Genomic DNA, 26,710 nt, shown 5'->3' on the forward strand with positions numbered 1-26,710 from the left:
CTCGGCACTTTTAAGGAATAAATATTCAGTGCTTGTATAGTTGGAATTTTATTTATAGAGAAAAGTATCTACAATATGCTGTCAACAAGGGAAATAAGTGAATGGGAAATTTGGCATGAAGTAAAATACACTTGCAGTAATGATCTACTTGCAGGTAATCGGCAATGCACTCAAGCAAAGTAGGCTACACGCCTAATATCTGTTTACTTTCTTATAAATGTTGACCGCACAATTTTATAGCTAGTGTCAATCAGCAAAGCACTTTAGTAAATATGTAGGGTACTGTCAGAACTTCCCTGCTGTGGTTGGAAAGTTGGGCAGGATATTTGTGAAAATGAATTCCATTTCTAAGGTACACTTTAAAATCGTAAAAATATAAATGTTTTAAAGCCTTTTCTGGTGGTATTCCATGTAACGATCAAAACATATCTTGATTGTGTATGGTGGTTTGATCATCCAGAAACCTACTTGATGTTCTCAGTGAGAGCAAGGGATACTCTGAAATCTACTTGAAACTGCTTTGAATTGCACAATTGCCGTTCATTTAGGCAAAACAGGAGTGTTGGTCGAACTTGCATGGTGCCTGAGTTGTTGAAAGTTATTATATATTATACAAATAAAAATAGAAAATGAAGCAAATATACAACAGATAAATCAGCATGGATGGGGAGAGAACAGAGTTCATATTTAGGGTTAGAACTTTGAACATTACTCAAAGTTGTCAAGGGTGATTGATGTGGTCAGCAGAAAATGGATGCACCAGTGCATGAATTGAAATTGGGATCAAGGCAGTTGTTAACAGCATGAACAGATTTTTACTTTGCATATAACCTGTTTAACAGGCAACTATAATATGAGACTGTTCACTCTGGGCTTGGCGTGTGTTATTTAAGTGAAAGCTTTGTCAATCAATGCTGCTGCAATCTGCAAAGCTGTGCAATGCCTTTGTCTGTTTGTTGACCTTCCACCCCCTTGATTTCTCACTTTGATTCTCTTTCTTCATACTAATCTTCTCCCTGCACCCACAACCTTCACATATCTAGGATGATGTTCCAGCTCTTGAGTAAAAGACATTCTCTGAATGCAAAATTATATATGTTACTGCAGACTTATGGAAGCCTCCATTGATATTTTAGGCTACTATTGATGTGGGATAACTATGATTGACAGTCACTCAATAAAAGGATCTCCAAAGATGAAGAGGAGGGATAACTTCAGTTAAAGAAATGCTGCATTCACTTCTTCCTTTGAATAGTTTAATATCTGGAAACTAAGGAATTTTGCTCAGAAGAATATTGATTGCTCTGTAAGCATTCAATGGCCAATTGGCTGTTAATAGACTGGAGGCAGGATTTTACCCCCTCAGGGACTGGAGGTCCTATTTCGGAGAAATGCAAATCAATTAGAAGCCGACGGTCCTCCAAAACCTTTAGATGGGGATAAGCAGCATTGGATTAAGATTTGGTTCTGTGGTTCCTACCATAGCGTCTAAACAAACTAGTAGGCCCAGTAGAGGAGATAGAAAGTTTGCATATAGCTACCATCGGGAGGGGAAAGGCATCCTCGTTGGGAGAGGAATGGGCATGAGATAAACTCTTCAATGGGCGCGTGAAGGAAGGAGATCTGCTGGACCGACTACTTGATGTGGGTGTCTTTTGCAACTGGTACAGTCCTGATTGTGGCAGGCTGAGGCCTTTCTGTGAAAATTACCTGCCAGCTTAAGGGCCTAATTAGGACCCTGCGGGGTGTACTACAGATAGAATTGCATTGGATGTGCATGTGTCAAGCAGGCAATGTGCTGGATTTCACAACAACAAGAATGAAAAGCAGGTCAACCTCTTGTGACATAACTTTTATCAGGGCAAGATAATGATATCTTGTTTGTGCTACAGGCTCTGCTCAGGTTGTATACTGTAAAGTAGGCCCACGCTGAATGTTATCTGTCAGGTTTTTCAGTGAGACCAGCTAATATTTATTTGATGTGTAAATCGTATTAAATCATTCATTCCATCAGTCCTTTCCTGCAACTAGCTGGGTGTGGTTTGACATTTCACAGTCATATGAAAATCTTGTGTTCAAGAGATTTCTGGGGTTATTTTCACAAAGGGATATAGATATTTTAAATCAAACTGCTCAGATGGGACATAGCAAACCTCTGGAGCAGGTGGGACTTGAAAATGCACTTCTGATCAAGAGATAGGGACATCACAACTGTATCACAAAAGCCCTTTAGTTGAAAGTCACGTTTCGGAATAATAGAGAGAAGGTTTGAACTCAAGTCACTGGCTTTGGAATCCAGAATGCTTGTCATTACAGCATAGACACCACCCCTTTGTAAAGGGATGTAAATGTGTGATAAATAGACACAGTATTGTTGAAAAAAGATCTATTTGAAGGTAGAGTTTTAGGATGTAATTGCTGATTACCATACGTGAATTTACTTTGGAGTATTGAATTAGAAACGTGTAGGTTGGAGCTCAAGCACTGATTAGAAGCAATTTTCAGGAAGTGTTGTTTATGGATTTATATGTGTTATTAACTGAAGATGTGCAATGTACTGGTTTATCAGCCATGATTGAATGACAGAGTAAACTCAATGGGCTGAATGGCCTAATTTATGCTCCTCTATGTTGTGGTCTTGTCACCACGTTCCACTCTGAAAAATACCCATTTTATTCTATTCTCCATTTCTTGTCCCAGTCTGCTGATCAATTTCAATACATGCCAACTCTGTGTGCTTTGATTTTTGCAAACTAATTTCTTACATGGGACTTCATCAAAACTTTCAGAGAACAAACAGTCTGTATAGCTAAGACTGTTTCAAAAGAGATTAACATAAACAGCAAATTGTTTCAATCTGTTTCCCAGCAATATCCTTTACAGATACTCAAATTCTAGAGAAATTGCCTGAACTCTTTAATTTCTTTCTTGGTTAATTGTATACAATGTTCCCACTGAGACTGTTTATGACATCTTTCTAGTTCTCCTCCTTGGATGGTCTCTTTCGAATTCTGACAACTTGAAAACCTCTGATGCAAACTTTCACAAATTGAAAATTTTCAATTGGGGTGGGTAATCTCTTTTGAACTGAAAGTCAAATTTTCCCGCTAGGGAGAAGCTGTTTTCCCTTCTCTACTGAACTCTTGATTCTTCCGAACCAAAGTCAAAAGTGGAACCAGTGGCCTTTTGTGTTCTCAAAAGCTCAGCAGCACAAATATTCTATCTGATAACACCACAGGTGGTATTCCAGATACCTGACTGGACCTTCTTTGAAATACTTTGGGCACTATTCCAAATGAAAATGGCCAAAATCCATCTACCTCTATTTTAAAAATCCAAATGATAATATATATGGCAATCACACTGACTCAGATAAGGTCAAGTAACATAACTATTATTGCCTTCAGGTGAAGCAATTTCCAGATGTGAATGTTGATAGGCCATTGATGAAATCTTGACGAACAATCCCAAATTGTCTGCCCTGTATTTCAAAGGCTGTCTTCTAACATCTATCAGCAAATGAGCATTTGACTGCAAAATGCCTTTATTGCTTGAAATCCCCAGCAATATCATGTTTAATCTTAGTCAGCTGGTTGCTGTTAGGCAAAGGATTTTGGTCAATTCCTAACCACCAAAATGTCATTCAGCCTCTTTAGTAAGGTCTAGCAGATCATTTAAATGGGAATCAGCCCTGTCCAGGATATTCCTTGTATGCGCGTCAACGCATTACCAATGTTATGTTGCATGCTGAACACAATTTAAGCCAGTAGAGCAATTTAAGGCTACTTTACTACCAGAAGGAGCTTTAAATGTTGTCTCCTGAATGTTTTATCTGTAAGTGTATTGGAATAAATTTCTCCATGCCATGAATATTTGTCGTCAAAACAGTTTTAGTGTAAATTAGAATTTTGAGATTTTGAAATCAATTCTTAATAGGTTTTTTGAAATATGAGAGGTTTTCCAAAGTTGCTTGCTAATAACTTGAAAATATATTCAATATCCATTGTTTTGAACTTTTTTAGTGTTGTATAATGTGTTGTGAAAGTAACTTATGGGATAATGAGATGATTCTGATGGAATATGAGTGCATGCTATTGAATGAAAGCCACCCAAACTTTAATTGCTTGCTTTATGTGTAAATAAAACCAGGTAAATAAAGTTCTGTTAAATAATAAGGATTTGCTGCTCATACAATTAAGGGTATAAATCATTGGATGATCATGTTCTATCAGTCCAAGTTTGAACTTTTTTCTCCATACCCATTCTTTACACGTCTCAATGCTCCCCTGTTCATTGTGTATTATTCCTTCATTAGTTTGCCTTCCAAATACATAACTTTGCACTTCTCTTGATTGGATTCCCTTTGCCACTTGTTTGCTCACTCAATCAAGCCATTTAGTTTATCCTGCGGTTGCTCTTCGGAGCGTCAGTATGGAAATGTTGGGTTGAAGGGCCTGTTTCCATACTGTTGGGTTTTTAATTCTAAACTCTAATTCTAAACATTCTGTCTGTGTGTAGCATTGAAGTGATTAACTGCATTCTAAGTGAGTTAGAGCTTTGCATGGTTTGGTGAAGCTTGTGTGTCCGATGTCAACCTCATTAGATGGGTCACAGGTGATTTCTGCCCGTGGAATTGCCCTGAAACATCGGATGCTGTTGGCTATGATGGAGGCTTGGAAGAGCAAATAGAGGGTTGAAGTTGCCAGCTATCGTCTCTGACTTCCATGTTAGAGTTGTGTGAATATCCTACTTCTTATTCCCAGTTAGACAATCAAGATCCCCTTTAACCTTTATTAACCAAATGACCTAAGCTTGTCAGGCAGGATTCAGAACAGGTCCCATTAACTCCCTCATTCCTGTTTTACCCTATTTTAAAGAGCGAGTTCCAAAACCCAACAATCTTATACACTTCATCTTTGACACAAACTCATGGAAATTCCTTACATTGAATTGGAATCTTTCAAGTTCAGCAGTTAAGCTTAATTATATGAATATTAAGGGCAAGTATTGCCAATACTTGATATAAACGAGGTGAATAAATTTAGTTCCACTGGATTTAGTCTTTTTACAGTGCTTACTTATCATCATAATATGGCAAGACAAGAATCAAAGACTGTATCATAAAACACCTTTCACAACACTAGACATGACACACAATGTTTGCAGGAGAAAATGAGGACTGCAGATGCTGGAGATCAGAGCTGAAAATGTGTTGCTGGAAAGGCGCAGCAGGTCAGGCAGCATCCAAGGAGCAGGAGAATCGACGTTTCGGGCATGAGCCCTTCTTCAGTGTGCTAAGCAGGCTAAGATAAAAGGTAGGGAGGAGGGACTTGGGGGAGGGGCATTGGAAATGCGATAGTTGGAAGGAGGCTAAGGGTGATAGGCCGGAGTGGGAGTGGGGGCGGAGAGATCAGGAAGAAGATTGCAGAATAGGAAGATGGTGCTGAGTTCGAGGGTTGGGACTGAGACAAGGTGGGGGGAAGGGAAATGAGGAAACTGGAGAAATCTGAGTTCATCCCTTGTGGTTGGAGGGTTCTAGACGGAAGATGAGGCACTCTTCCTCCAGCCATTGTGTTGCTATGGTCTGGCGATGGAGGAGTCCAAGGACCTGCATGTCATTGGTGGAGTGGGAGGGGGAGTTGAAATGTTGAGCCACAGGTGGTTGGGTTGGTTGGTCCGAGTGTCCCAGAGGTGTTCCCTGAAATGTTCCGCAAGCTGGCGGCCTGTCTCCCCAATATAGAGGAGGCCACATCGGGTGCAGCGGATGCAGTAAATGATGTGTGTGGAAGTGCAGGTGAATTTGTGGCGGATATGGAAGGATCGCTTGGGGCCTTGGAGGGAAGTAAGGAGGAGGTGTGGGTGCAGGTTTTGCATTTCTTGTGGTTGCAGGGGAAGGTGCTGGGAGTGGAGGTTGGGTTGGTGGGGGGTGTGAACCTGGCAAGGAGTCACGGAGGGAGTGGTCTTTTCGGAACGCTGATCGGGGAGGGGAGGGAAATATATCCCTGGTGGTGGGGTCTGTTTTGGAGGTGGCGGAAATGACGAAGGATGATGTGATGTATATGGAGGTTGGTGGGGTGGTAGGTGAGGACCAGTGGGGTTCTGTCCTGGTGGCGATTGGAGGGGCGGGGCTCAAGGGCGGAGGAGCGGGGGTGGAGGAGATGCGGTGGAGGGCATCGTCGATCACGTCTGGGGTGAAATTGTGGTCTTTGACGAAGGAGGCCATCTGGGTTGTTCGGTATTGGAACTGGTCCTCCTGGGAGCAGATGCGGCAGAGACGAAGGAATTGGGAATATGGGATGGCGTTTTTACATGGGGCAAGATGGGAGGAGGTCTAGTTTAGGTAGCTGTGGGAGTCGGTTGGTTTATAGTAAATGTCCGTGTTGATTCGGTCGCCCGAGATAGAAATGGAGAGATCTAGGAAGGGAAGAAGGAGTCTGAGACAGTCCAGGTAAATTTGAGGTCGGGGTGGAAGGTGTTGGTAAAGTGGATGTACTGTTCAACCTCCTCATGGAAGCATGAGGCAGCACCGATACAGTCATCGATGTAGCGGAGGAAAAGGTGGGGGGGTGGTGCCAGTGTAGCTGCGGAAGATGGTCTGTTCCACATATCCTACGATGCAGCCAATGAATACAATCACTATTGTCATATATGTCAATAGGAAATGCACACACAACTCCTACAAGTAGTTGCTGATTGAATGTTGTCACAGATGCCTAAGCGCAACGAAGAGTTTTGTTTGTGAGCAGTCCAGTCAGACCATAACAAAGAAGGATGTACAAATCATAGGGTACTAAGACAGAGTGAGGCATACTAGGTTACGGCTGCATAGGTGGTGTACAAAGCAAGATCAACATTTGATTTTAAATTCAAGAGGTCCATCATTCAGCAGTCTAATAACAGCAGGGAAGGATCTGTTCTTGAACCTTTTGGTGCATGTGTTTAAGCTTCTGTATCTTCTACCTGATGGAAGAGTTTGGAAGAGAATATTAATGGTTGGGAGGATCTTTGATGTTGTTGGCAGCCTCTCTGCGGCAATGAGAAGTGTAAATGGAGTCAATGGATAGGAGGTTAGTTTCTGTGATGGTCTGGGCTATGCACACACCTTTCTGTAGTTTATGGTTCTGGGCAAAGCAATTACCATACCTAGTTGTTATGCACTCAGAATGCTTTCTATGGAACATCCGTAAAAGTTGGTGAGAGTCCTTACTGGATATGCTGAATTTCCTAAGCCTCTTGAGGAAGAAGATGCGTTGTGCCTTCTTGACTGTCACATCTATGTGGGAGGTACAGACAGATTGTTGGTTATCGTCACTCCTATAAACTTGACGCTGTCAACTCTCTCCACCTCATCTCCATTGATGTAGACAAGGGCATGTCCTCCTCCTTTCTTCCTGAAGTCAATGATCAATTCTTTTGCTGAAATTGAGAGAAAGATTGTTTATCATTGTACCACGACACCAAACATTCTATCTCTTTCCTGTATTTTGACTCCTCATTTTTTGATATCCAGCCTACAACAGTGGTGTCATTAATAAACCTGCAGATGGCATTTGTACAAAATTTGGCTGCATAGTTGTGAGTGTACAGGGAATACAGTAGGGGGCTGAGTATACATCCTTGCAGGGCACTAGTATTGAAGATTATTATGGAGGAGGTGTTATTATCTATTTTCACTGATTGCAGTCTATGGGTCAGGAAGCTGAGGATTCAGTTGCAGAGGGTGGAGCCAAGGCCTACGTCTTGGAGTTTTGAGATTAGTTTGGTAGGGATTATAGTGTTGAAGGCGGTGCTGTAGTCAATAATTAGGAGCCTGACATGGGTATCCTTATTATCCAGATCGCCCAGGGATGAATGTAGGGCTAGGGAAATATTGTTCATTGCGTATTTGTTCACCAGTAGGCAAATTGCAAGGAATCGAGGCAGGCTGGAAATTTAGTGTTGATGTGGGCCATGATTAACTTCAGTGATGAGATTGTTACTCGATTTTTGTGCTCATGTTGAAATTTAACCCAGATCTTCTGAATTAAAGGCAATCATGCTGTGAACTGAGCCGGAGTTGATATTAACATATATAATTAATATTACTTGATGTAATGGAAGACATAATTATTCAAGTTTGCAAGAGTCAGGATCATCTAGCCATGAGAATTAGAAGGGTTTCTAAGAAATATCTTGTGGATGAGGTTGAATACTTTATGAATGAGAAGTTGTCGCACTGTTCCTGTTGTATCATCCTATGACTCCGTGTCCCACTGTGTCTAATTGTTACCTGGCCTCCTCCTCTTCCATATTTTCTTGTGATATATTGAATAGCATATTTTTCATCGAAGAATGCATGCCCTAGCATCTTTTGATCAACAATAGTATTTAACCCTGACAGGTGCGAGGCAGTGCACTTAGGAAGAAGAAGCAAGATGAGGGAGTATTTAATGAATGATAGCACACTGGCTAGCTCAAAAGAACAGAGGGATTTTGGGTAATTATTCACAGATTCCTTAAGTTGGCAAAATATGTGAAGGGTAGATAAGAAGGCATATGGAACACTTGCTTTCATCAGTCGTGTCATTGAATATAAAAGCAAAGAGGTAATGTTGGAGTTGTACAGAATGTTGGTTAGACCACAGCTGGAGTGCAGTGTGCAGTTCTGGACAGCTGTAAGAATGTGATAGCGTTAGAACGGTACAGAGGAGATTCACCAGGATTTGCCTCGGACGGGGCAATTGAGCTATAAGGAGAGACTAGATAGATTGGATTATTTTATTTAGAGCAAAGGAAGCTGAGGGTGACATGATTGAGGTGTATAAGATTTTGAGGGATATGAATACGATGAGTAGAAAGCAGTTGTTCCCCTTGGTTCAAGGATCAAGCATTACGGGATGTAGTTTTAGGGTAAGGGGGCAGGAGGTTCAGAGGGGATTTGAGAAAAAAAGTCTTTTTCACTCAGAGGGTGGTTGGAATCTGTGCTGTCTGGGAAGGTTGTGATGACTGGAAACCTTACAACCTTTAAAAAAAAATGTGAATGAGCACTTGAAATATCATAACTTTCAAAGGTATGGAACATGTGCAGGAAATTGAAATTAGCGTGCCTTTAGTGGTATTTATTGTCAGTGTAGGTGGGTCAAAGGGCTTTTTCTGCACTGTGTGACCTATGACTCTGATTCTAATGAAGAGTTAATTATGTTTGAATTTTCATATTTAAAAATTGACAACCTTCTAGACAGGAGACATATATGCTTCTGTGTGAAGTTTTGTAATTTTTTGTCAAATCGCAGTGCAGATTTGCACCGCAGAATGGGGCCTCTTGGCAGTACCAACTGACAAAATATCTCTCCAATCCCACTTTCAGGTTCTTGGTTTATAGTCATCTGTGAAATGGACCGTAAGTGCATATTTAAATGTCTTTCAGATGCTTTAAAAACTTCAACTTCTATCACCCACTCAGGCTGTTTGATTGTTTGGTTTCATATAATATCTTAATGTGAAGCTAACATCCCTTATGTTCTAAGCAGTGAACACTGTTTTCTGTCTCAAAGTTGACAACCTTTGTGATGTACCTCTTAAAGATATAAAAACAAAGTTCTTCACATGCTGGAAATCTGAAATAAAAACAAAGTACGCAATAGTTCTAGCAGCATTTGTGAATAAATGTTTTAAGTCAAATGATTCTTCACAGATGGATAAAGGTACAAATGTGATGAATTTTAAGCCTTTGACAGACGTTAGGAGGAAGAAGAACAACTGGTAGAGAACAAGAGAGATTGAATGACAAAAATGTCATAGAACAAAAGGCAAAAGAAACCTTTTTATATCCTTGTAAAGGATTGTTTGCCTGTCTACATCTAATCTGCTATTGCATAGAGCAGGTTTTGAAATACAGTCGATACCTTATGAAGGCTAATAGTTCAAGTGATCATGAATTGTTCCATCTGATTGGGAAGCTGTAGTCTATGTCAGATAGACGTTGTTATCTACAACAAATAGAAATTTGTGACTTTTCCTTTTCCACTATTTTCCAACAATCCTTGCTACTTGTTTCATCAGAACATAGATCAAATTCATTTAGCAAACTAAGAAGCAACTTTTGTAACTGAGGAGAATTTGAAAGCCTAAAAATGTGTGCGCATCATCTGGTCAATCCTTTGCAAAAAGCGTTATTGATTTATCTTGCTTTTTATTAATGGAAAAATGATTTGTCTACCCACTATCCAATTCTGTTTATATGTGTTTACAGTGATTCACTTGTTTGTTTTCTAGGTGTGAAGTCAATCACTCTGTTTGGGGTGGTCCTTAACAAAGAGAATAATGTCACTTTGGATATCATAGGCTGACAAATGAAGGCAGAAATAAAATAGGGCCACATATGCTTCCCTGAAAGTCCATAATACAACTATTGGGATGAGAAGACAAATGTACATTTCTTATTGTTTGGAATTTACACCCTCTGTGGCAGTCACTTTTCCAGTTAAACACTACAACAGATACTCAGGAGAGACTGCTTTAGTTGTACACTGCTGCAAATGTGTTGCTGGTCAAAGCACAGCAGGTTAGGCAGCATCTCAGGAATAGAGAATTCAACGTTTCGAGCATAAGCCCTTCATCAGGAATAGTTGTACACTGGACATCAAGAAACTTCATTTCAGATTCATCTCAGCATCCTGGGCCAATTGATTTGCTGCAAACCAAAATTGGTGGCTTGGTAGGATTTAGCTTTGCCTGAACTATTGCAACAACTTTCTTGTTTTTGGGCCGTTGCAGACTGCAGAATCAAGCTATTATAGTTTTCAGTTGCTGGTGGTTGATGAAGTTTCTGCATTAAGTTGTCTTCCATACGGAATATTAGACTGAAATTTGTAAGTGTGCTGGTGACTAGATCACCTCTGACAATGTCTTATTGAATTTTGAAGGGTCATTGGATGATTGTCCCATTAGCAGAGAGCATGAAGACTCATCTCTGGCTTTCACTTTCTCAAGCCAAAGAATTACTTATTTTCAACCCTTGGGAAAATTGATTTACGAAACCTTAGCTTCCAAGTCTGTCTGTTTTCTCCTCACTCCTATTTACTGTAACCAGGTCCCCTTGTTCTATATGGAGCTCTAATTGATCCCCAAATTGAACTTGCAGTGAGAGTGGGACCTTAATGGAATTGTAGGGTCTGGATTGTGTTTAATTTAGGTTTATAGTAACTCTTATCTACCAGTCATATATTGAACTGCAAATGCAATTATATATAGCTTTTCCATTCTTCTTTTGGTTACGACAGAACATGCAAGTGTTCAAACTAGCTGTACATTAATTAAAAATAAGTAACAAAGCCCCAGACTTTTCTTAAGGTAAATGTTTATTGAAGGATTGAAAAAAAATGTTGTTGTCACATTGGGATCTGAATTCATAAGAGCTACTGGCATAGAATTAGAAGATATTTATCCGAGACCATTGAAGCTCGGGTATTAAATTAAAAGTAAGTTCAGTTCTGACTTTGTATCATTTGAGCCCAATTTTACAATCTCACTCTTAATTAAATTTACATGCCAAATTGTTTGAACCTTCTATTGATCTTAAACTAAAAATGTAACAAAGGCTCCAAAAGCTCAATTAACTCCATAGCGAAGCTAGTTAGATCTCCGAATTACTGTGTATACCTGTCTATACTAAATTAGATACTTAGATGGTGGTGGTTCTCCCACTTTCCAAACACTTACTTTGTGGACTTTTGGAGTTGCTTGTCTGCATCCAGCCCTGCTGAAGGGAAATTTAGTCCAAACTGGATCCAGGCAGCTTGAATGTGACTCTGCCTGGCTTGAATCTGATGTGCCAATTACTTATCTGGGGGTAACAGTATTATGAATACATTTAAGTTATTAGAATGAGAAGACAAAATGTCCCAGAGTTAACACTAACTTTGATTCTAACTCTTTGAAGTCTCACAGCATCAGCCTGGGCACAGAAGTTTTCTGCTGATAATCACCTACTCCCATTCCTCAGCTGACTGACTGATCAATACAGTCCTATCGAATATAACTTGAAAGTGGTACTGACAGCAGCAAGAAGACAAAATATATTGTGGATAGAGGTCTCATGAATAAGAGTGGTTCAGTAACACTGCTGACTGCATCCTGAAGGACATTGGACCTATGATAGATGGTGACAGAACCAATGAGGGCAAATCTATTTTACCTCCTCACTAATTCAGTCATTGTGAATACATCTGTCAAAGACAGTATTGGCAATTTCCTTTAGGAAAGAAAATCTGCCATCCTTTATTGGCATGCTCTATACCTGACATTATGTCCAAAAAAATTAGGTTAACTCTTAAGTATATTTTTAAATGGCTGAGCAAGCCATTCAGTTCAAAACAGTTTGGGAAGACAACAGATGCTGGACTTGTCATTAGCCCAATGAAAGAATAAATATCAACGAGTATTTCAGAAAAGGTTTAACATGGCTATGCACCTATTTATGAAATACAGTTTTCTTCATTAATTGCTTTTCAACTTGCCCTGCTGTATTCAGCGATTTGTGATTTGTGCAGGTCCCTGTGTTCCTATATGTCTTTGGTACTTTTTAAACATATGTGGCATCTTATTGTTCTTCCTGCGGGAAGTTGGTCGATAGTGATTTTGATGTCTGTTATAGTCAGTTTACTGTTGTATGTGAGCTGTGGTATGCTGGCCAAATATTTATATCAAGGATGCAGTGGCACTGAAAGTCTGGATCAGAATTGCAGCGCAGCTTAGACTGAAACACAGCGCTAAGACTAAGCATGCAAGTTGTGAAAGAGAAGGATTACAGTTCACAGGAATCTCATGAATAGAACAAATTCCAGTGGCAGTGAAATCACATGAACCGAACACATTACACAACATGAAAAATCCTCAATACCAACCACTTTATAATATTCTGTTTTTGCCATTATAATTCTGGGAAACAAAGTTGAGTGCAGCTAGCATTATTGGTCCAGTTATTTATTGATTCAGCATTAATGGATGCTGCATTTATCAGATAACGCAGTCTAATCTAGCAATAACCTGAGTATAAGGACAGCATACAAAAGTTCTGGTCCTCACCACCCTCCAGTACCATATCTTAAGATTCTTTATTTTACAGGTTAAGGTGCATGTGCTGTCAACGTCTGCTCTTCTCCGTTTGCCTGTGCTGTCAAGCATATTGTCTTTTGCTATCCACCATACCTCATTCAATCCTCCTTGCCCTCTTCCCAAGTTCAGTTTTTCTAAATGATCTGTCTTTCACTGACTCCATCCGAAGCCACTCAATTCCTGACCACTTATTGACTGTTAGTGACTCCTGTGCTTGTTGACATTTTTCATGGTCTGCTTTCCTCGGGCACCATCTTTCTTTCGATAAAATCTACTGTCATAAATTATCCTTAGCCGATTTTTGCTCCCCATCAATCCTCTCAAATTACAATTCCATTGGGTTGTTAAGCATATTATCAGCTCCCAGCCATTTTGTCCTTGTTCCACTAAGCTGTTGGCTTGAAACATTTGTCTATGACTTCTGTCTTGCTCACAATATGAATAGAAAGTCCCAACTGAAATCCCCTGGAGCTGTGACTGTGTTGTATTATTTCTCCCCTATTCATTAGCATCTGAAAAGTTGCAAAAGGATGACCTTCCTCCATTATCCTTCCTTCACTATGCACAACATGAGTATTGACATTGTGATTCTATCTTCTGCTAACTTTTCTGGCTTCTGGAGTCCCTTGAGAATTTATCCTTGATACCTTCCTTCATCTAAGTTCAGCTCTGTTGATGCTGATATTACCTACAAGCAAGGAATCTGGATGGTTACCAAGCCACCCAACTCTACTTCTTCAATATTTTTAACCTATTTTCTAATCAGTCTTTTCAGAGAGGTTATTACACATCTGTGGAAGAGGTGGGACTTGAACCTAGACTTCTGAGCTCAAAGGTAGGGATACCATGACTGCACCACAAGAGCTCCTTACTCTATCAAAAACAAATCTTCCCTTCAATTTAGGTGAACGGTGTTTGTGGGTTGTAGATTGAAGCCATCATGTTCTGATTATGTAATACATATTGGTCTGTACCACTGGCCATTTGCCCACAGAGACACTTGACCAGGCCTTTCTCATTCTGTTTGACCCAGAATTAGCTTTCAAACCCCAATATCCTTTTTTTTAAATCAAAACCATTTACTTCCCCTTCTTGCTTGCCTCTACTTCTATCTCATTCCCACCACATTATAAAAGGCAGAATGGGAGGGAGAACTAAAATGAGAAACAACTCTGATCTCTCTATCTTCTGTCTTCTTCAGTGTTATTATGAAACAGGACCTCATCTTTTGGTTAGAGAATTGATGTGGCCTTCTGGACTCAGCATTAATTTAATCAATTTCTGACTGGAATCACTGCTCCTATCTTGGACAGCAGATACTGGCAATAGTTCAGCTGTTGCTGTTTATCGGTCCATTATACTGAAGTCTTGATTCTTGTCTGATTATCACCTGCAATTGTCTTGCACCATCATCCATTTTGTAATTTAATGTCTTCTGCTTTTGACCCTAATACGGACATTCCGTTTTGTTTTTCCCTTCTGCAACCATGTACATTGGCCACCACAGATTTCCCAGCCTCTACTTATTTCAAACCTGTTGCATTTCTAATATCTTTCAATTGTGTGAACGAATTATTGACCTGAAACATCAATTGCTTTTTCTCTCTTCAGACACCACCTGTCTTGCTAAATGTTTCTGCCATCTTGTTTTTGTAAATCTATTATATAAGCATTGAATTAACTACTAGCATCCCTTTCTAAATGATTCCTGATAGTTGTACTACAAAGCAATGAACAAGCAACTGCAACCAATACACAGATGGGAGAGATGCAGTGTACTAATCTTTTAGTAACAATGGCCTGGATTGGTTCATGATTAATTTTAAGCTCTATTAGGGAAAATTAAATTGAATAATTTGGTCATTTAAATAATGTGTTTCCATTGAAACCTGTAACATACACGCAATTTCTCAGGGGGAGCATTATCAGGAGCTAAAGAATAATCTCGCTTCTTTACTTTGCTGAGGCCCTTTGAAATTTGCATACAAAATACCCTGTCCATGACTTCTAAAATAAAACAGTGGAAGAATTAATTTTCAAATTATATTGACAAAGTATTATGATTAGTGAACAAGCACTGTTTATACATGGTCAGTTTTTAATGCAGCCCATCCTTCATTTGCATGAAATTATACTACAATGTTGATTAGAATTTTCAGGATAGTTTGTTTTCTTCCACTGTACCCTGTGCATTAAAAAGTGTTTTTGGTGACTCCTGTTAGCTGCAAGATTGCTGATTAACATCTTGGGTAGTATGGAACTATAGGTATAAATATGCTATGATGTGGGTTATAGGATGTGGGTTTGCATCCTTTTAATGGTAATTTCTGTTTGTGGCTCTTCACCACAGGTGGGAAGAGTCCAATCACAGGTGAATCACAGTGGGCCGTTCTTGCATATAGGTTGCATAAGTGTGTCACAGGCAGAGTCATTAAGCTAGGTTGCCTGTTTATTTTTTTCATGAATGATTTGCTGAAGCTCTGAACAATCTAAAGGCAAGTGAGAAATAAAATACCCTTTGGGTATTGAGTTTCCCAGATGACTCAAAATGTGAACTTGTTTCTACTGTTCTCTACATGAATGAGGTGCTATATAAAGGCTGATAATGCTCAAACCTTAGAGTACTTTTCGCACAATGCCTTGAAAGGTTGTCATACAGCTGACCATTATCAGTAGCTATAGATTAGTTTGTTTATCAATATCCATGTTTTTGTGGTTTTTAAGGTCTTTGTGAAATTTCATTTCAAGGGGAGGTCTGCCACAGAAAGTGTTTCTTCATTTAAATTCTGACTGGATGAACTCGAGGAGTGAAGCAGCATCATGTTCTCGGAAACCAAACAATGTACTAACCTTTGCAATGAGCATGGACTCTCCCAACCCACACTAAAACTCCACCCACTCAATGATACCCATGACACAATTCAAGTATAAAACCAATTGGTGTGGAAATATATTCAGACAGGTGATTGCTTGAAAAATAACGTTTTCAGCATGAGGTAGTGTTTTTTTTCCAAACGCTCACTTGTGCAGTTTCTCAGAAGAGTTGCAGCTTTAAAAAGTAAGTTATTACTTGTTTTCAACTTGGAAGAAATCATTTTTCCTGCTAAATGTGTGTGTGTAACAGGTTTTCTGCTTTGTGTCCCCACAAATTTATTTTTTCTCTGTTCTGCCAGATCTCCACAGGATGTGACAATTGGCTGGTATTTTTATTCCAAGTATTTTGACTGAAAGAAAAATATTGCCTCCAGATCTCTCAATGTACTCTTTGTTATGCTTGTTACCAGTTTGGTTTTAGCTATTGACTGGTGCTGAAATAAATACCTGGGTTCCAAAGCTCATGATCTGCACCCATTTTCTCTACTGTTATTATCGTTAGATCCAGTTTTCTGTCCACTGATCAATAAGCAATATTTTGTTATAAAATTATATTTTAAATATAAATCAAAACAGGTTTCAAGAGTTCAATCTTAGAATGACAGCAATACGAGGAATAATTGAGGTGTCACATAAAGAAGGAGGACACATATGAGTAGCTCCTTAAGTCTGATCTCCCTTTCAGTTAGATCATGGCTTTACATCACTTTCTTATATCACTTGCATATATTTATTATTCGAATCGCAATTGAAATTTCAAAGCAGAAATTGATGCACATTAGGTAAAAGTATTGAGGAAATAAAAGGGAGTGGGACGGTAGCTCAGTGATTAGCACTACTGCCTCACAGTGCCAGGGACCCAGGTTCAATTCCAGCCTTGCGTGGCCGTCTGTGTGGAGTTTGCACGTTCTCCCTGTGTCTGCGTGGGTTTCCTCCAGGTGCTCTGATTTCCTCCCACAGTCCAAGATGTGCAGGTCAGGTGAATTGGCCATGTTAAATTGTCCATAGTGTTAGGTGCATGAGTCAGAGGGAAATAGGTCTGGGTGGGTTACTCTTTGGAGGGTCGGTGTGGACTTGTTGGGCCAAAGGGCCTGTTTCCACACTGCAGCAAATCTAATCTAATCTGAAATATGATCAAACTGAAATTACATTATAGTTGAACATTGAATTTGTGAAAGTTTTTTGTCTTGCATCATGATCAACACAAGTGCCCCAAATTTCAACATAATTTGTGCCACAGGACAAAGCGTGCTGATTGATTAGTATGTTAACTCTGATTGGCAGAGGTGTTGGTATGGAGAAAGTAATAAGAAACTTTAGGTTCTCCAAGTTCTTTGCTTAACCTGTTATTTTGCCTTTTCAATGTAACTTGAGGTGGTAGACTGGGCGTGTTTTCAGTCTGTTTTTGGAAATGTTTATTTATTTGCAGTTTTGTGCAATACACCACAAATGTCTAAGTGGGATACCTGTTGGCCTGCTAATCATTAGATTAGATTACTTACAGTGTGGAAACAGGCCTTTTGGCCCAATAAGTCCACACCGAAGAGCAACCCACCCAGACCCATTCCCCTAGGCCTAACACCACGGGCAATTTAGCATGGCCAGTTCACCTAACCTGCACATCTTTTGGACTGTGGGAGAAACTGGAGCACCCGGAGGAAACCCACGAAGACACGGGGAGAATGTGCAAACTGCACACAGACAGTTGCCCAAGGTGAGAATTGAACCCAGGCTTCTGGCGTTGTGAGGCAGCAGTGGTAATCACTGGACCACCATGCTGCCCATTCTTGTGCATTTCCTTAGGAAATGGCTTTCTTGTGCCTTTTCCGACATTATTATTTCAATGGCCACAGTATACCTAGTGGATGGTTACTGAGTTTTAGTGGAAAAGACTGAAGATTGCCTTGCAGGATGACCTTAAACTTTTTTGGCTCAGTCTAGGTTGACTGTATTACAGATGACAAGGGCTTTGACAGGTTGGTGCTGTAGGAGGATGAATACATCATCACAAGAGACATGAGGTTTGTGCTCCACAAATGTCACTGGACTATGTGGAGTGTCATCTCAGCAATCCAAACTATTTGTTGGAGGACTGAGTGCTTGACAGCTGTGACTCACCTCAAGTCCTAGAGAACATTTGAAATCTGCATATTGGCAATTGAGCTCACATGGTCACACGTTGACCTTACATTACATAAGTTTAAGCTTCCACTAATGGGTTTTATTCATGCTGCTATCAAAGCTGAGGTGTTGATCGTCAGATGTGACATCACATTGAGTCTGCATGTGTGCAAATGGAGTTGGCAGCTTCTTGGAGGTTCTGCACATGGCTGTGCACGACAACTCATTTTTTAAAAGAGCATAAATTTAAAGCACTGTGCAAAACGCATTCTGGGGCAAATTGATGCAGATTTCCTCCATGCTACTTAACGTTGAACTCTCTCATACTGGCACTCCTTCTACACGCTATAACAGCAAGTTTTTATTTGAACCCACTATAGTGTTTGTATGTGATCCACATTCTGGCAGGCTGGTTGGCTGGCATTGGTACCAACCCATTTTCTTGCCCTGGTTGCCAGTAACCTGTGCAGTGTCAGTGTCTTAAGTTGGTGGCCCTTGAATGAAAGAGTGACATTTTTTCCATGTCTTGTCTGACCAGATCACGTTTCAAAGGTATATGACAGGAGAAAGACACAATGGTAGGGATCTGGTGGGATATGAGAAGGAAAATTAGGTCTGAAGGTACACTCACATTCGATGAGTATTGATACTGACCACAGCCTCAGCAATGGTTGCTTCAATAATGTAATTAAAGTCTTCTGCACATTGGAAGAATGTGCACCTATGCTTGTTGTCATACTTCCGTAAAGCCCTGCCCCCAAGTCTCCCACCCTTGAAGGAAACCCTGCCACCCTACCTACCTTGCTGGTAAGGCTCATTTGCCTCTGGTTATGCGCCAATATTCCTGCAACAGAGAATTAAATGTGCCATTAGTGTAGCTGCAACTCGTGGATGATGTGGCATGTAATATTGAATAGTTGATATGCAATGCAATGTGGGACAGACCTGCAGAAATAACAAGTGTACTGAGGTGAGGTGCAGCTATGAATGTCAGCTACGCATCATGAATAATGGAAATTGTGATGGTAGATGAGTGCGTTGACAGTGTGTGATACTTGTGATGCAATTGATTTGAAATGCCAGTTGAAGATGCTTCCATGGACCTTCACCACTCAGGCTAAACATTTATAGCTCTGCATCTGGGTTCTCAAAATATAACTTCGGCTTTGCCTACCACAGGTGTCTTACTTAGCATCTTCTGCCAAGGTGTCCACTATAATGTCTTAGAGAGCATTAAATATATTCTCTTCACCTTTGAATCATAATCATTGTTCTTCCTTCACAGAGACTCTTCCATAAACAATCCCAGTGTGTTCCAGTCAAAACGCACCTCTTGTTTAAGAAATGCAGGCTAGCTTTAAGTAACATGAATAGACAGGCAGCCACTCAATATCTCTAACTGTATGCAAATATCCTGCAAATTAGCTGGCAGAAGAAGTTTGGCTAGCTGCCTACATCAGAAGCATTAGATGCTGTTTAATTGCATGTTGGAATCCTCATACCTGTTTTTCGGCACTGTTTCTCTCCCTGCAACTTTTACATTGGCTTCTAAGTATAATTATTCCCAATTTTCCCTTGCTTCCAGGAATCATAGGGTTAAATTTGTGAGACATTTAGTTTGTTGAATTTGTATCTTCTTGTTTTGCTGCTTTAAATGTGTGATCCAAAAGGTCCAACTTCAGATTGCATAGACTGATCCATTGTGGAAAAACTGTAATGGTCTGAAGAAAATTTACCTAGTTTTCTTGTACAATGCAAATACTTCTTTTGTAAATGAAGAATAACTATTTATTATTATGTTTTCAAAGTGATTTTATTTGTGGAATGTAATTAGATCAGAATTGTAAGCAACTACGAATTTAGTTTAATGTTTTGGAGTTTTACACTGGTCATACTTTTGTCCAGGTAAATTTCTCAGACATTTCCTGGGAGATTTGCCTATGGTTGCTTTTGCCAGGAAGTTGATTTGTGTCGTAGTCACAACGAGAGAAGTTGTTCTTGATCTAAAGAGAGAATGTGCTTGTGGACTGAATAGCTTTCTCATGTTCCATATTCTTAATATACTTCTGGAACGTTTTGGAAAATACACTATGAGCCCATCATGACTGGTTGCATACTCTGTGTTACAATAGCAGCCTACATCCAGTAGTGCTTATTCTTCACTTAATTACGAGGATAGTATTATCAAAGCTATTCACAGGGATTGGATTTCCTTTTACAATCTTTTCAAAAAGATATCTTGCTGATTTTTAGAAAGCAGGTATATTAATGTTTTATCAAAGCCATGAATAACAGCTATATAAATTATTCTGTACCAGATGAATAAAATAGTGGTATGAGATTCTTTTAATATAGGAAGATGTATAACTAGCAAGACTGTAGTGTGTATAGAATGCATACATACAGAGTATAGAATGAAGTTTGATTTTTACTATGCTAAATATATTGGAAATATATAGACAACCATAAACTGAGACAAACATTTAAAGGGTTGCAATAATATTTTTGATACTTTTTCAAATAGTGGATATTTTCTAGCTATTTTTATCCACTCATTGAGATTTTTTCATGAATTTCCATGCACGTAGCTGTCCCACAGCATTCCCAATCACAAAGCTGCCTAGCCTGTATTGATGTATGGGGAAGAGGGTGGAGTAATGGTCTTGTCACTGGACTAGCATTTAGAAGCAGAAGCTAAATTTCTGTGGGGAGGTGATGGCCTAGTGTTATTATCTCATAAGGATACAAGAACATAAGAAAGAGGAGCCCCTCGAGCCCACTCTGCCATTCAGTAAGATATTTTTGTGTTGTAGTCTTTTTGTGGCCTCAGCTGATCTTTTTGTGGCCTCTGCTCCACTTACCCACCTTCTCACCATAATGCTTAGTTCCTTTACTCTTCAAAAAATTATCCATCTTAGCTTTAAAATCATTCAATGAGGAAGCCTCAATTATTTCACTAGACATGTAATTCTACAGATTCACAACCCTTTGGGTAAAGATGTTTCTTCTAAACCTGCCTCCTGTAAGTTTGAGGCTATGCCCTTTTGTCCTAGTTTCACCTGCCAACAGAAACATCCTCTCTACTTCTGTCATACCTATTCCTTTCATAATTTTATATTTTTCTATAATACCCCCATTCTTCTAAATTCCAATAATCCCAGTCTACTCAATCTCTCTTCATAATCCAGCCTTCAACTCCAGAATCAAACTAGTGAACCTCATCTGCACCCTCTCTAGTGCCAGTACATCCTTTCTTAAGTAAGGAGACCAAACCACATGCAATACTCCAGATGTGGCCTCACCAACACCCTATACTGTTGCAACATAACCTCCCTGCTTTTAAACTCAATCCCTTTAGCGATGAGGGACAAAATTTTATTTGCCTTCATAACTACCTGTTGCACCTGCAGACCAACCTTGTGATTCATGCACAAGGACACCCAGGTCCCTCTGCATAGCAGCATGCTGCCATTTGTTATCATTCAAATATTAGTCCTTTTTACTGTTATTCTTACCAAGATGGATGACTTCACATTTATTAACATTGTACTCCATCTGTCAGACTTTTGCCCACTCACTTAAAGTATCTATGTCCCATTGCAAAGTTTAATAGTCCTCTGCATTGCCACTTTGCTCTGCCATTCATCTCAGTGTCATCCACAAGCTTTGACACACTACATGTGGTCCCCAACTCCAAATCATGTATAAGGCACACCAATAATCACTGATCACCAATGAGAAAATCACTAATTTTTTCCACACTCTTTCTTTCCTGTTAGTTAACTAATCCTCTATCCATGCCAATACATTATTGAATGCCTTTAGGAAATCTAGATACACCACATCTACTGAGTCCCTGTTGTCCGCAGTGCTCATAATGTCTTCATAGAATTCCAGTAGATTAGTTAAGCATGACTTGCCTTTTATGAACTCATGCTGCCCAATGGGATAATTTCTATCTAGATGTCTTGCCATTTCTTCCTTGTTAATAAATTCAATCATTTTCCCCACTCCAGGAGTTCAGGTAATCAGTCTATAATTCCCTATCTTTTGTCTACCTTCTTTTTTAAGCACTGGTGTCACATTTGTTGTTTTCGAATCTGTTGGAACTGCCCCAGGGTCCACTGAATAAAAATTATCACAAGTGCATTTGCTTTTTCTCCCACCACCTCTTTTAGTACCCTGGGATGCATTCCATCAGGACCAGGAGACTTTTCTACTCTAGACTATTAATCCAGAGACACATTAATGTTTTAGGGACTCAAGAGATGAATTTTGCTAAAATAGATGCGAAAATTTGAATTCAATTTTTTAAAAAATCAGGAATTCAGGGTTTAATGATGACCATGCCATTGCTGTCAATTGTCAGAAAACCCTTCTGGTTCCCTATGTCCTTCACAGAAGGAAATCTGCAGTTCCTACTTGATTTGGCCTTCATGTGACTCCACACCAACAGCCATGTAGTTGATTTTTAACTGCTCTCTGAAATGGCCAAGCAATCCAATCAATTCCTCCAATCCACCAAAAAAATCTCAAAAAAAAAGAAATGAAACTGGATAACCACTGAGGTAGGCACTGGAAATGCCTATCAACTTTTCAAAGTACTGTTCACCAAATAATAAGTAATAGTAACAAGTTAGGGATGGGCAATAAATACTGGCCTGACCAACAATGCCCATGCCCTGGGAATAAGTAAAACTTGTTTCCTGAGTTTTAGTCTCCTCTTCATAGTTGCATATTGTCTGCAATTAGGAAGATCATTTGGGAGATGAATTGGAAAAGAAAGTTTGCTTAATTTTGTGTTAGCAATGCCATGAAATTCTGTTATTGCATGCTGCTTTCCAATGGAGAAAGGGCTTCTTAAAACTATGATGCCCTTTCAAAGACTCAATTTTGCCTTTGTTAAATATTTCAAAGAACTGCAGGATTAACCAAGTGCAACTTATTAAGAATAATGGGCTTACAGGACTTGGGGCCGGATCTGTTGTGTCATGATATTGCCCCTATTCTAGTAATCAAGAGACCCAAGTAATTTTCTGGGCACTCTAGTTTGGTTCCCACTATGATACATTCTGGAGTTGGAATTTGAATCCAAATTGATTTGGCATTAAGGAGTGTAATGATGAATTTGAAATCATTTATCAATTGCCAAAAAAAAGATCTGGTTCACTCATGTCCTTCATGGAAGGAAATCTGCCATCCTTACCTGGCTTAGCCTACATGTGAGTCCAGATCTACAGCACTGTTGTTGTCTTTTAACTGGTCTCTGAAATGGTCTAGTAAGCCAATCACTTGTAGCAAACCATCAAAAGGTTTCAAAAAAGGAATGAAATCACCACCAACTTAGACGTTGGTAATGCTAGTGACAAATACAGCCCTGTCAATCCTGCAAAATCCTCCTTACTAACATTTGGAGACTTGTGTCAAAATTAGGAGAGGTGTCTCAGACTAATCAGCCAACAGCCTGAAATAGTCATGCTCATGAAATTATACCTTACAGACCATGTATCAGATGTCTAACATGTCCTGTCTCTGCAACCGGACAGTGGTAGTGGCACAATGGTATACCTAGAGTTGTCCTAGAAGTTCTCAACATTGAATCTCGACCACATGGTGTCTCATGACATCAGGTCAAACATGGGCAAGGAAACCTCTTGCTGATTGCCATGTGCACACCTTCCTCGGCTGCTGAAACAGTTCTGCTGTAACTTGAAGACCACTTGGAGGAAACACTGAGGGTGGCAAGGATGCAGAATGGAATGTGGGTGGGTTATTTAATGCCCTTCACCAAGATTGGCTTTGTAGCACCACTACTGACTGAGCTGTCCAACCCAGATTGCACATAGCTGCCAGATGGGGCCTGTGTTCGTGGTAGAGCAACCAATGAGAGGGGAAGGTATACTTGATCTCACCAATCTTCCTGCCGCAGAAGGATTTGTCCATGAAAATATCAATCCACAGAGTTCTTGTGGAGATGAATCACCCTTTACCATGTTGTAGGGCCAGTAAAAAGTTGGTGATGGTGTGAAGTAGCCACTTAACTGTCCATTCCTGGTCTCCAGGTGCCTGTACTTCTGTCATTCCTATTTATGGGATTTTTTTTTGGTGGAGGGAGGACATCAGATTTCCCTTCCAAATGCATCTGCTGCTATTGTGTAAGTTCTCCCAGCACCCAGCCTGTCTCCAAAAGGCTGGTAAAATTCAACAAATTTGTGTTTTTCTTTATCCCCAGAGTTTGCATGCGTAATTATGATTTCCTTTTCGGTACAAAGTAAGGCTGTTAGACGTTGACCTAGAGACCTGTTAAAACGATGTTTATGTTTCAAGTGAATCATTGCCATTGTACATCCTGCTGTTTTGCAGTTGCATGTTACACCTCAACAAGAAAATTATCATTTGCCACTATGGAGCCAACAATTTGTTCATGAATCGACCAATGAAGGTATTCAAGACTGTGTTAAAATTCAAAATGTTTTTTAATTAATCAATAATCAATGAGTCTAGTGTTGTAAAATTATTCAAATAATTGTGTCACTTATTGTGAGGCAAAACTAAAAGTTGCAGCGTAAAATATTGTTTTCACTTTGAAAATTGCTATTAACACCCCAGTTTTCTTAGTGAACAGAGTTGATTTGAAGCATGCGTTAATTTGATTGCCGATGTGATAGGAATCTTGTTGCAAGTACAACATAATGTGCTTACTTAAGGATCAAAATGCAGGAATCTCTAGGCAGCTACACAACTTGTCCTGAAGAATCCTTTCTGTAATAAGTAAATCTTCAGGTATGCAAAATCATGTGCTTTTTATTAAAGAATATTTCAGCCTGAGGCAATTATGTTGCTTTATTACAGATTGACTTCACTGTCAGAAGTGAGCACTTTTGAAGAGTGGCATCACATGAATTCATGTTCTAAACATGAAGGGCTGATTTAACTATTGTAATAATTTCTCGTTTTATTGAAACAGGATGACCTGGACAAACTTTAAAGTAAAGCTCTAATATTTTACGCAATGTGGCTAACTGTGTATATTTTTAAATATCATCCGGTCATCCTGGTGATACAAACGGAAAGGTATGCAGCTGTGGTATTTCCAGATGAAGATGGTGTGTGGGTGGGGGACTAACATTTCACTAGCAGACTTCCTTTTTCTAATCAACTCAAGCAGCTATCTTTCAGGCTTTGTCACCTCTGTACTTTCTGGCCAGGTGTGTGTCAGTTTAAACCAAGAGCAATTTTGGTTGCAGGAAAAAAAGTGGTTGAGCTATGACTGACTGAATATTGTCTGTGCCTGTTGGGAATATTTTTAACCAAAGCCTCAACGTATGTGTGCGCCATTTTTCTATCAACTTTTGGTGGATTAATAGTTGTGTGAAAGTAGTGGACAGAGCAATGTCTCATGAATGCATTTGAAAATATTGTCACTTAAAATTTCTGTTTTTTTTTGTTTATTTAAAACAACCCAAAATAAGCTAATGTAATTGGGAGTTACTTTTGCACAAGATCAAGTGCTAGCTAAATAAGTTAATGTACAAAAGCGATTCATATTTATAGCACTATCATATTAAGACCCTTTAACATTTATATAGTTGCACTGGTAGGAAGATATGATTCTTGTTGAATTCCATGATTTAAACATAACACTTCGGATTGTTAACATTGAGGCAACATTGAATTTAAGGCTGATGATTATTAAAAAAATATTTTTTCTAATGTCAGACAGATCATATTTCTGAATGATCATAATCAGATCTACACTCAGGAGCTACTGCTATTAAAAGACTACAGTATTATAATATGTTATTTCTTTTAAAATCCAATGTCACTGTACCAAAATACATTTTAAAATCCTATAAAGATGATGGTGACTGATATTTATAATTACACGACCTTTAACTAAATTATGAAATCAGCCATTGTACAGTAAGACAACTATGGGGTACAATGTGATCGCTTTAATAATGTAGTATGATTAATTTAAGTACTATATCAAGGGAATTCAAATGCCTAAAGTAATCCTTAGGTGCATCGCTTATCGTAATACACACCTGCAAGTTCATTATTGTTTTTTATGAGGTGAGACAGGACAGTAATCTAATAATACATTGCTGTGGAACTATTGCATTTAAGGAAATGGGCCATGGCATTATTGTATTATGTTAGTATATAAATCACTTTTACAACAAAATAATATTTTATATCTATTTGCAAAAGCATGTTGAACACAATGTCTGCCTACATATGTGTGGGGAAGAGAGAAAGGAAACTACCTACCACAGCAGAGAAGTCGTTTTACTCAGCTGTCAACCATGAATAGTGTTTAATGAAAAGACCAGCTTGTTAATATTTTGATTGATTTTATAAACGCTTGTTGTTATCAGCATTAAGTTTGCACCTGTTGGAATTTCTTTCTTTTAGATCCAACTCCACTAAGGTATAAAAGAGATCGAATTCGGAGTAAAAACCACATGTCTTGGAGTGCTAGTCTTGCTTAGCATCGAGTGATGATTTGTTGCAGGTTTTCTTATGATTAAAACTATATCGATGCACAGCATTCCAGTGCATCATTGGATCATATTTGAGGAAACATGGCACGTGCTTATTAATGTAATTTTGTGGG

The 26,710-nt window shown here is 39.2% G+C and overlaps 1 protein-coding gene across 7 annotated transcripts in view; it reads left to right on the forward strand.

The window, feature by feature from the left end:
- The window catches only part of gtdc1 (glycosyltransferase-like domain containing 1), a 360,673-nt gene that overhangs the window by 54,533 nt on the left and 279,430 nt on the right, over positions 1-26,710 (forward strand). The window lies entirely within an intron of this gene.

Source organism: Hemiscyllium ocellatum, chromosome 7 (assembly GCF_020745735.1).
Source record: "Hemiscyllium ocellatum isolate sHemOce1 chromosome 7, sHemOce1.pat.X.cur, whole genome shotgun sequence".
Lineage (NCBI taxonomy): Eukaryota > Metazoa > Chordata > Chondrichthyes > Orectolobiformes > Hemiscylliidae > Hemiscyllium > Hemiscyllium ocellatum.